The sequence below is a fragment of the Castor canadensis genome, chromosome 14, assembly GCF_047511655.1.
Source record: "Castor canadensis chromosome 14, mCasCan1.hap1v2, whole genome shotgun sequence".
Lineage (NCBI taxonomy): Eukaryota > Metazoa > Chordata > Mammalia > Rodentia > Castoridae > Castor > Castor canadensis.
In genome coordinates, this window is record NC_133399.1 from 53,719,554 (window position 1) to 53,730,595 (window position 11,042).

The 11,042-nt window shown below is 42.8% G+C and overlaps 1 long non-coding RNA gene across 1 annotated transcript; it reads right to left on the reverse strand.

Annotated features, from left to right (window-relative positions):
- Positions 1 to 393: 393 nt before the first annotated feature.
- Positions 394 to 8,249, reverse strand: LOC141416419 (uncharacterized). Its single transcript, XR_012441145.1, has 2 exons — positions 8,106 to 8,249; positions 394 to 822 (listed from the first exon to the last, which is right to left on the reverse strand). It is a non-coding gene; the product is annotated as an uncharacterized lncRNA (long non-coding RNA).
- Between the last annotated feature and the right edge of the window lie 2,793 nt (positions 8,250 to 11,042).

An 11,042-nucleotide genomic window follows, 5' to 3' on the forward strand; every position in this document is an offset into this window, starting at 1 on the left:
GTTCTAACAAATTTGCCTTGGGGATGTAATGTGCCAAATAGCAGACAACCTGCAGTCTGAGCACAGCTGTCAGAATGGCTATTGTCAGAGAGTTGAGGGGCCAGGTGCAATAGACCCACCCCTATAATCACAGCCATGTGAAATGCTGAGATCAGACGTTGGGTGGATGGAGGATCAAGACCAGTCCTGGTGTATCCTCTGGAAACCCTTCCTCAAAAAGAACCACAGAAATGCAGTGGTGGTGTGACTCAAGGGCTACAGTATCTGTTTTGCAAGAATGAATTCCTGAGTTCAAACCCTGCTTCCCTCCTAGCCCCTGCTACAACCTATAAATGAAGATATAGGATAACCCGCATTTGAACCTGGATATAGCAAGAAGGGAGGATGGTACACTGCTGGTGAGAATACATTTTAATACAACCATTTTTAAAAAAAATAACTAGAAGTTTACTCAAAAAATGAAACTGAACTGCCAGATGATCCCAAAGTCATAATTCTAGGTATGATCCAAAACAATGGATATCAGATTATTCAAGAAAGCTGTGGTCTGATGTGCAAGGAAACAATATTGACTGCATCTAAGATATGGAAACATGTAAAGTGTCTTTTACATGAGTGTATAGCATGAGATTCCTCCCAGCTTCTCAGAGACGCTTCAAAGCCACACCTCAGGCTTCTTTACTGGAGGAATTGAGGGGCTGCTATTCATTAGAAATGCCAAGGGACCAGACACAAGGCAACTGTGGGCACCTGGAGACAGTCAATCTGTAAATTCTGTAGCTCTGAACCAGTAGAGACTCCAGAGTCATTCTGATGAAGTGCCTGTGCAGGGGGAGACAGAGGAGAAACAAAAAAATAAATAAATTTTAAACAGGGGGTTAAGTGATCTTTCTCTGCATTCTACACAGGTGAAATGTTCACAAGCAAAAATGTTAATCATCCTTTTGAACATTCTTGTCTGCAGTATTTGGAGGAAAAACAATGAAACACTACAGCAGCTGTACCATGAGGCAAATACTTGATAATGCTGTTGAAAGGGGAGGTCGGTTTTGGGGACTGTAGGCTGGAAGGAGGAATTTTAGGAATTCAGCACACTGAATATGAGGTGGTGGGGTTTCTGGGTGGATTTAACAAACAGCTTTCCACATATTTGGGAGGCTGGGGATAAAACAGTTTGGTCCATCAGGAGGAAGGCAGCCTGGGGTGTGTGTGGACCACAGTTCCTACCATTGCCACACACCCACACACCCACACACCTCTACAACATCTGGGGAGAGGGAGCGGTGGGGACAGGCAGCAGGTGGTGGCCCATGGGAGGTGAAGTCACAGCACATGTGCCCTGGCTGCCTGCCCAGCCCCATACCAACAGTGAGAGAGGTGAAGGTATCCTGCCACCCTCCACAGGAAGAAGGGGTTCCCCCATTCTTCCTGCTCTAATGGAGGCCCCGGGCCAGCATACTCGGGAGCACATGGTGTGCAGATGCACTCTCACAGGTTACAAACAACCTCTTTCCTTTCCTCATCAGGATGCTAACCCGCTCCAACTATCCCTGTGTTTGGCGTCCCCCCTATGCATCTGTCTCAGTCTGACAATTCACAGGGCCACAGATTCTGCTGCAAAGCCACCTGAATAGAGAAGACAACCTGGAGACAGCTGAAGATGGTAGCAGGTGGTGAGCTTCAGTTAAGGACCCTGGAACATGAATGATGCCACAGTTGCTGATGGGGCTAGAGTGATGTGTTGTGTGAGGTGACATGTGGTCATAAAATGTGTGAAATAGTTGGATATTCTTTTGGTGGAACCATCACTCCTTGTAAAGAAAATTATCCTGTAAAGTGGCAAGTCATTTGGGAAAGTATGGAACTCTTAAAACATACATGACTTAATGTGGTATTTCAGGTTGAATATTCTTCTCTTTCTTTGAAACTTCTTTTCAATTATAAATGTTTGTAGGATATTCATACACTTGGGTGCAAACTATTCAAACATTCCCATTTCAGCCAGGGACCACATATGACCCTCAGGATTCTTTGTTTATTGGTTGTTGGGATATACCATGTCAGAGTAGGTTTTTTGATTTTTGATTTTTTGAGGTATTGGGGCATGAACTCAGGCCCTACACCTTGAGCCACTTCACAGCCCTTTTCAGTGATGGGTTTTATTGAGATAGTGTATCTGAACTATTTTGCCCAAGCTGTCTTAGAACCATCATCATCCTGATTTCTGCCTCGTGTGTAGCTAACATTACATGTGTGAGTCACTGTGGCGCAGCTAGTGAAGGTTTTAAACCCATTTGAAGAGGAAGATGCTCTCTCTGTTGCACCTAGTCACATCATGGCCTTTGTAACTCCTTTCCTTTATCTTTAATAAACTCCATTGACCCCTTGCTAAACTCACATGTCCTGCCAGGATGTTTCCTTGTGGGACACAAAGTTTATTACAATCTTCTGTTCAGAGACTACAGGAGCCTACAAGAGTAAGACTGCTGATTTGTAAGTCTTTTATAAGCTGTGGAAGGGCAGTGGAGTTGACTGACACATGAGGTACTTAGGACAGGTAACTAAATAATAAAAGTAGCAACAAGAAGATTTTTTTGCACTAATGAAAAGTGAAAATATACATGAGAACTGAGATTTTGCACACATGAAAGTTGCCAGTCGATAGTAAATGAGACCAGATTTCAATGGAATCTGGACTGGGGGTCATTCAAGTGGTCAAGCCCAAGGGAAGAGCCCAGAGGGGTTGCCATATTTGAATCTGGGTCTTGGCTCCACCCTGGTGGAGACCTGTGCAGATGCTTCTGCACCCTCTCTCATCCCACAGAGGCACAGGTCCGGTAATTGCCCATGGAAAGGTGCACTTGCTACAGGTCCAAGGAGACAGGGTTATCACATGGCTCCTGATCTGCATGGAGCTGTTCAGGAGTACCTTTGAGTCAGGCTAGGAGGCACAAGCATGCTGCCTGGTTGTCCCCAAAGGGACATGGCCATTAAAAATTATTCTAGCAGGTCATGTCCATAAGAGCATATGCTTATATCTTCAGTCTGGGAGGAAAACAAATTATAGCCTGTGGTGTCTGGGGCAACATCTGAGTAGACAAACTGGTTCCCAACACTTACTAGTACATTGTTCCATTACAATGGCAAAATATTTTTTGCATTACTGTTAATAATGCAAAATTAAATTAGTCTGGGAAAAATCAGAACCCAGTTTCATGACTTTTCAGTATAATCACATTTAATGGGCTCATGTACCAATTTGGTACAATGGATATAAACTGTTCCCAAACAGTGTGTTAGAGACTCCCTGTGACTTTGGGGCAATCATGTAGGCAAGCTCTTTCTAAAATGGAACTGAATTTCAATCTGAATGGATGGATATTGTATTGTTTGTATAAAATCTAAAGATGGAATGAACTACTTCTGGTCACTTGATGTGGTGGGATGCCTGCACACATTTAATTTCTTGATAGATACCCAGGTGAAATGTTATGAGCAGGCATATCAAAGGAGAAGCAGTGTCAGAATTGTAAGGTTTATTGTTTCAAGTGTACAGCTTTATGACACTTATTTGAAAGAGAAATAACAGGTAATCCTGCAGCACATCTTAATTTCATGAACTTCAATTCCGAGGGGAGCTCCATTCTTGTTATTTCCCTTATCAAAATTTCATTTCCTGCAGGGTGCTGATGGCTCATGCCTGTAATCTGAGCTACTCAGTATGCAGAGATCAGGAGGATCACAGTTTGAAACCAACCCAGGCAAATAGTTTGCAAAAGCCTATCTTGAAAAAAAAAACCTCACAAAAAAGGACTGGTGGAGTGGCTCATTGTCTTAAGGTATAGGTCCTGAATCCAAGCCCCAGTACTGCAAAGAAATTTCATTTCCTCACCTCACTGACTACAGGAAGGATGTGAATGTATAGAGAAAAAACGTGATGTCCAAGTCATGGAATGAATGTCTGAAGATCAGAATCTTGGGAACACCTCATGATTTAAATAAGAAATTCTGTGCTGTGGTGTCTCATCCTTCCTGCTGTATATATTATGCATGTTCTTTTATGTATTTTTTCTGTACTGGGGTTTGAACTCAGGGCCTACACCTTGACCCACTCCACCAGCCCATTTTTGTGTGTCTGTGTGTGCTGTGGGGTTTTTTTTGAGATCAGTTCTCACAAACTCCTTGCCTGACTGTATTTGAACCATGATCTTCCTGATATCTGCCCTCTGAGTAGCTGTGATTACAGATTTGAGACACATGTGCCTGGGTAGTATATGAGCTTTGTGGCTATTTCTTTTATACCAATGGAAATCCAGTACTTTCCAAAAACACCACCTGCCAGGCCCTCATGATGGAGGTTTCAAAACACATACTGGTTTGATAGTGTTCTGCCCTGCCAATATCAGGCAACTCAACTGAGGGCCTCAATTTGCAACCGGCAGATAAGAACACAATGACTCATAGGCTACAACTGAAGAAGTATGTGTTCCATGTCTTTGTGAGGACATTTCCAGGCATGTCATGATACATGGTAGTTTTTCATGGATAGATCTTACTAAAAACTCACTGGATGCTGTGACGCAAGCAGGGAGATCTGCTTAAGTGGTAGAGTACTTGCATAGCAAGTGTGAGCTCAAGTTCAAACCCCAGTACAACCCAAACACATCAAAACTGTGCTGATCTAAATGTGTGACCTAAGACTCTGACCAAAACAGACATGGAGCCAGAAGCCTGTCAACCCAACAATCTGCAAGCTGAGTTTGGAGGATCACTAGTTTCAAGTGTGCCTAAGCTGAATGGTGTGTTTAAGGATAGTATGAGCTACATACTCATACTAACGTATCACACTATCTGTGTTTTGAGATCCTGCCTCAAAACACAGATAAAGTGGCAGGGAGCCAATTAGTCACACATGCCATGCTTGCAAGTAAGGAGGCAGAAATCAGGAAGATCTTGATTTGAGCCCAGTAGGACAAATAGTTTACTGGACCCTAACATGAAAATACAAATAGAAAATAGTGCTGGCAAAGTGGTGCAAGAGGTAGAGCACCTGAGTAGCAAGATTGAGGCCCTGAATACTAATGTCAGTATCACAAAAAATAAATTTTTAATAAAAGAGTTAAAGAAAAATCGTGAGGAATGTGTACAGCCCAGCACCCCTCTAGGCCTTTTATTTTTATTTTTTGCTGATAGTAGGACTCAAATTCACACTTGCTAGATTTTCTAGGTTTGCTGCACCAGCACTCAACTGAAGTAACTCCACCAACGCTATCTAGGTATTATAGATCCAATACAACAAATACTATTAAGCACCTCCACGTTTCATATATGTATCATGGGCATGTGTTGTTTGACATGTGCACATGTTTTGTAAAGGAAAAAATGTGAAATTTAGGATAAAAGACATCATTATGTTATACTAGTGTAAATTGTAAGACTGTAACATTGAAATGATAAACAAGGAATCACAATGCAATCAATATTCATAGAGAATGTATGTGGATATATGTTGTATTGTTTATCATGTGAAAATGACCTTAAATGTGAATAAAATAAATATTTCAGACAAAAGTCAGATGTGTTGTTTGAGCACATAGCACAGTGGTAAGACTGCGTGTCCAGAATTTGCAAAGACCTGGGTTCAATTCCCAGCACCTTTGGTATCTATAAGGGTCTCCTTACTATTCCTCAATATATGGACAAACTAAACTTACATCTCCTCCCTTTCAAATCACTCTCAAATTCATAAATTAGTTGAGAGACATCTATAGACTGGGCAGCTGAGAAAATTTCCACATCCAATGAGCATGGAAAGGTGAGGTGCAGGTGGGCATGAATCCTATCCTGGCAATGAGCCCAAGAAAGAATGCCAAACAGCCAGCATTACTCTGAAGTGAGAAAGATTGGGAACAAAATTTTGCCACCCTGCTGCAAAAGTGCTCTGTGGGTGGGTAATTCACCCAGTATTGTTCATGGACAGCACTATACATAAATGAGTCTACCAGACTACAGAACAAAGTGGGGGTGATACATGGTCAGAAATATGTACATCCACAGGCTATACTCTCTAGGAAAAGGGCAGAAAAGAGGCTAAAACCCAATTTCCACATGCAAGGCATTTCCAGCATAGTTTGCAAAACAGCTGACAGTTGAGTTTCTATCTGGGCACCTGCATGTAGTTGAAAGGGAGAAGAATAAATAAAATAAATAAATAAACCTGACCACCATCCTTGCCTCCAAACCAGTATATTCCAAGCAGCCTAGACATGCACTCAGAACTTCTGAGACCTCTACCCCAGCTCACCACACTGACAACTCCAGGTCTACCAGTTATCCTGAAAGGAGTTTGTCCATGAATTGGCTACCTCAGCTTTAATACATTCTGCTCCACAGCATACATCATAGTCCTCCAAACTATGGCAGCAAAGCAGAGTGGGCACTTGCTAACTTCCCTGAATCAGAGAAAAACAAATTATTTTACATACTTATTTATAATTCCTATTGAACTGTTTCCAATGTGACATTTGCAAAAGTTGTTACAGTGTATCATAGCTGAAGTCACCCACTCCATTATTCACCTTTATCCTCCCTGTCCCCATAACAAACAGTTTTAAGTGGGCACACTGACATTTGTGTGGACAGAGATGATTTGAGAAGTACAGATCACTGAGTATTCCCTTATGAGGTTTATTGTACAGTCCTCAGTGGTACTTGACAGCCTGGTTTCTAACAACTTTCTTGGGGAATACTGTGCCAAATAGCAGACTAAGCACAGTAATCACAAGGCTATTATCGAGAAGTTGAGTGGTTCAGCAACAGTGGTACACCCCTGTAATCCTAGCTCATTGAAAAGCTGTGATAGGGAGGATCTTGAGTATTCAGGAGAACACACCTCCAAAACAACCACAGCAATCTGGACTGGTGGCGTTTCTCAAGGGACAGAGTGCCTGATTTGCAAGAATGAAGTGCTCAGGTCAAACCACAATTCTCCTACTAAATCACACTTTCCATCCCCAATAAGAGGTTGGAGGATAACATGTGTTTGACAGGACAAGGATAGAGCAAGAATGGAGCCCTGGATCACTGCTGGTGAGAAAAATCTTAATACATCATTTTGGAAAATAGCCTGAAGGTTCTTCAAAAAACTAAACATTGAACTGTCAGATGATCCAAAAAGTACAACTGTAGATATCCATCCCAACAATGGCTATCAGGATGTCCAAGAAGGCTGCAATCATATTAAGTATAGCACTCTCACAGCAGGTAAGGAAAAGAAAGAAGTAAATTGCCTTTGGCATGAGCATATAGACAGTGATTCTTCCCAACTGCTCTGAGAGGCACCAATCCCACACCTCAGACTGCTCCTCAGGACAGGTCCCAGGGACATCTATTCACTAGAAATGCCAAGGGACCAGACACAGGGCAGCTGTGGGCACTTGATGACAGTCAGTTCTGAAGCCCTGGGCCAGAACTGAACTGCCAGATTATCCAAATGTTCTAATGAGGTGCCAGTGCCTAGAGGACACAAATAGAAAAGTAAAGTTTATAAAAAACAAAAAGGGGTCAAGTGATACTTCTCCGCCTTCCTCTCAAGTGAAATGTGCACAAACAGGAAAATACTAAGCATCCTTTGAAATAGAAAAAAAAACAACGATGAAGTACTGTCTGTTAGAACTGTACCATGAGCATAAGTAGTGGATAATGCTGTGGAAAGTGGAAGATGGTATTGGAGAATGCGGGATGGGATGAGGATATTGAGGGATTTATGGTTAGAAGAAAGAGGCTCTGTTATTTGGACAGCTGTTGGCGAAAGAGTTGGGCCCAAGAGGAGGAAGGCAGTCTGGGGTGTGCATGAACCACAGATCATGCCATCGTCACACACCGGCACATCTCCTCTTCATCTACAATTAGGCAGAGCGGTAGACATGGACCCTGTCTTAACACCCCCCTCCCACAGCCATAAGGCAGTGAAGGTCGCCGCCTCAACACTCAAAGTTTGAGGCAACCCCAGGGACAGCAACCCTACAGGAGGACCGACGAACACATACTGGGGAGAGGTAAAGTGACGGTTACAAACTGCATCCCTTAGGCTTCAGGATACTGACCTGCATGTCTGATCCTCGGTTTTAGCGTGCTCAGAGTTCTCACTGCAATCTGCTTGAGTCTGACATTTCACGGGACGATGGAGTCTGAGGCAAAACCACCTGAACATCCTCAACGGAGGAGAAAGCCGGCAGAGAATTCCCAGATGCTCCCTGACTGCTAGTTTCAGTTAAAGACCCGCCCAACACCATTCAAGCCCGCCCCTTTCACTCTGTATCCGTGTCTGATTGGGTAGTGCTCATGCATGGCTCCAAGTGTACAGTGGTTGAGGCCCTGAGTGACATCATATCGCACCAATCCATAGCCGATTAGCTGAGACACAACACAATGACACGTTCTCTGCAGCAGTTTGGGAGAGAGGACCTAGTTCATCATAGAACAGGTGCAATTACCTCGTTTTGAAGATGATAGCAGATTATGAATTATAACAGATGGCTGGTGTATGTTATGAGGTGATTTGTGTCCCTCCGAAACATTCATGTCGATTTTTTAATACAGTGTTAGTGGCTATGTGAAAAAGTTGTCAACTGTCTGAATGGTACCTCAGTTTGAACCATGGTTTGAACATGTTTTCCTCAAATTCATAACTAGTAAAAATTCAGTTAATTACGGCTGGCTCCTCATCTGATTCATGTACTTTCCAATTAACAGGAAAGATAAAAAGTACAGACAGTCACAGAAAAACAGGAAGAAAAAGAGATCCAGATGACAATATACAAAACAAGGAGAAAGATCTCAGGAAGAACAATTCCATTCACTAACTTGATGTTCTGGAATGATGGTTAATAAATGTGTGCTATTACATGACAGCCTTCAGAAGCCCATATGGCATTTCAGGAGACACTTTGATTTTCTCTGCTGTAACTATATGATAATGTAGTTGAATGACATGTAATTGCTCTGCCATTGAAAGCCTACACTGCTGTAGGAATTGATATTTCCTGTTGGAAGACTGATTCCCCCTTGGGCTATGCACATGCACGAGGATACAGCTGTCAATAAATTTGTGAAACAGTTTGATAACCTTTTTTGTGTAACCATCACTTCTTGTGAAAAATCTCTCCGGTAATACTGGTGTTATGTAAGTTCTAGATAATTTGGTGAATGGCCATGCAGCTGATTGGTACGTTGGGTATTTGGCACACGTAAGACAAATAGGTAAGAAAGAGCAATAGGAACATGCAGATTCCTTCTGGAGTAGTGTCAAGTGAAAATTAGTGTGAGATCTTAGCTTCTGGATTTGTGCAAGTTTGCCAGTGGGTAGTAAAGGGAGGCAGATAATGTTGGAGCCTGTACTGTGGGTCATTCAAGTGGACAAGCCCAGGGACAGATCCCAGAGGACTCCCCATATTTGAATGTGGGTCCTGGTCCCACCTTGCTACTCTTTAATTTCTGCTGGGGTTAGGCATTTTTCAGATAGACTCTTACTATTTGCTCCTATTTTGTGGGCTTTGAAATGAAATCCTCCTAATCTCTGCCTCCTCAGTAGCAAGGATTACAGGTGTGAGCCACCACCGCTTGGCCCTTTGAAATTCTTAATCACCCTGATAGGAGCCAAGGCCAATGTGATGAGCAGGCATTTAAGAGGAAGAGCAACATCAGTACTCTAATATTTATGTTTAATACTACAGCTCTAAGACAAGTATTCAAGACAGGTTTGCGGCATATGCCACAGTGCAAAGAGATGTTCCTATCTGCTACTGCCCATATCAGTCATTCATTTCTTTCAGCGACTATAGACAAAGCCATGAACATAGAAAGAAAGAGTTTCATGACCAAATCAGGGAATACATATGTGGAGATCAGAAGCATGGGGACTTCTCATGAATTGAACAAGTCATCCTGTGTTCTCTTACCCTTCTTGCTCCATGCACTATGCATGGTATATTAGGAGTCAGTTGTCACCCCGCCCAACCCCTAAAGCATGAGATTTACCAGTTACCAGTTACCTGCTGCCAGGGAACAGCTGCCCTATAGTAGAACTCACATACACATAGTGGAAGACACAAACCAGCAGTAACAAACTACCTCCATTCCCCTGCAGGATGCTTACCGGTGACCCTATCCTTGATTTTAGGGTGTCCATCACCCTCCCTATAGTCTGTTTGAGTCTGAGAAATAACAGGGCAACAGAGGCTGTGGCAAAGACAACTGATCATCCTCAACCGAGGAGACAACCTGTTGATCATCGAAGAAGGTCTCTGATAACTGATGTCAATTAAAGACCTGCACAAGATTCAAGCCCGCCCCTTTGCCTCTGTATCTGGGCCTGATTGAGCATTTCTCATGCTGTGCCACCAATTGGACATGGCTAGAGGCCCTGAGTGACAATATATCGCACCAATCCAAAGCTGCATAGCCAAGGAACATCACAATGACAAATTCTAAGCTCCAACCTTGGAAGGGAGGACATAGAACAGTTTTACTATCATCATATTGAAACTGATACCTGATTATGAATATTCCAGGAGGCTAGTATATGTTATGAGGTGTATTGTGTCTCCTCCAAAAAAATCACATCGATTTCTTAACACACTGTGTCAGGTGTTATGTAAAGCAGATGTCAAAGGAGCAACAGCTTTGTATTAAGAGCCTCTAGAAGTAGCACAAACCACAGTGCTGCCTGGATGCACAAAGTGGTCCAACCTGCCTGGCACTAACCTGCTACAGGATGCCATCCATAGGCTCCAAGTCTAACATGTCACAGTCATTACTATAGTCACATTCATGATGCAAGCTAAGCATCAAGAAGCATTCCTGTTGCCATTTTGCTGTTTTCTTTAAGGAGACACGTAGAATTTTCTCTGCAAGAACTATATGTGAATACAGTTGAATGACATCAAATTTCTGTAGCTTTGGAAGCCTGCACTGCTAGAGAAATTATATTTCTGCTGGGTGTCTGTGGCTGACGCCCATTATGCTAGCTATTCAAGAGGCAG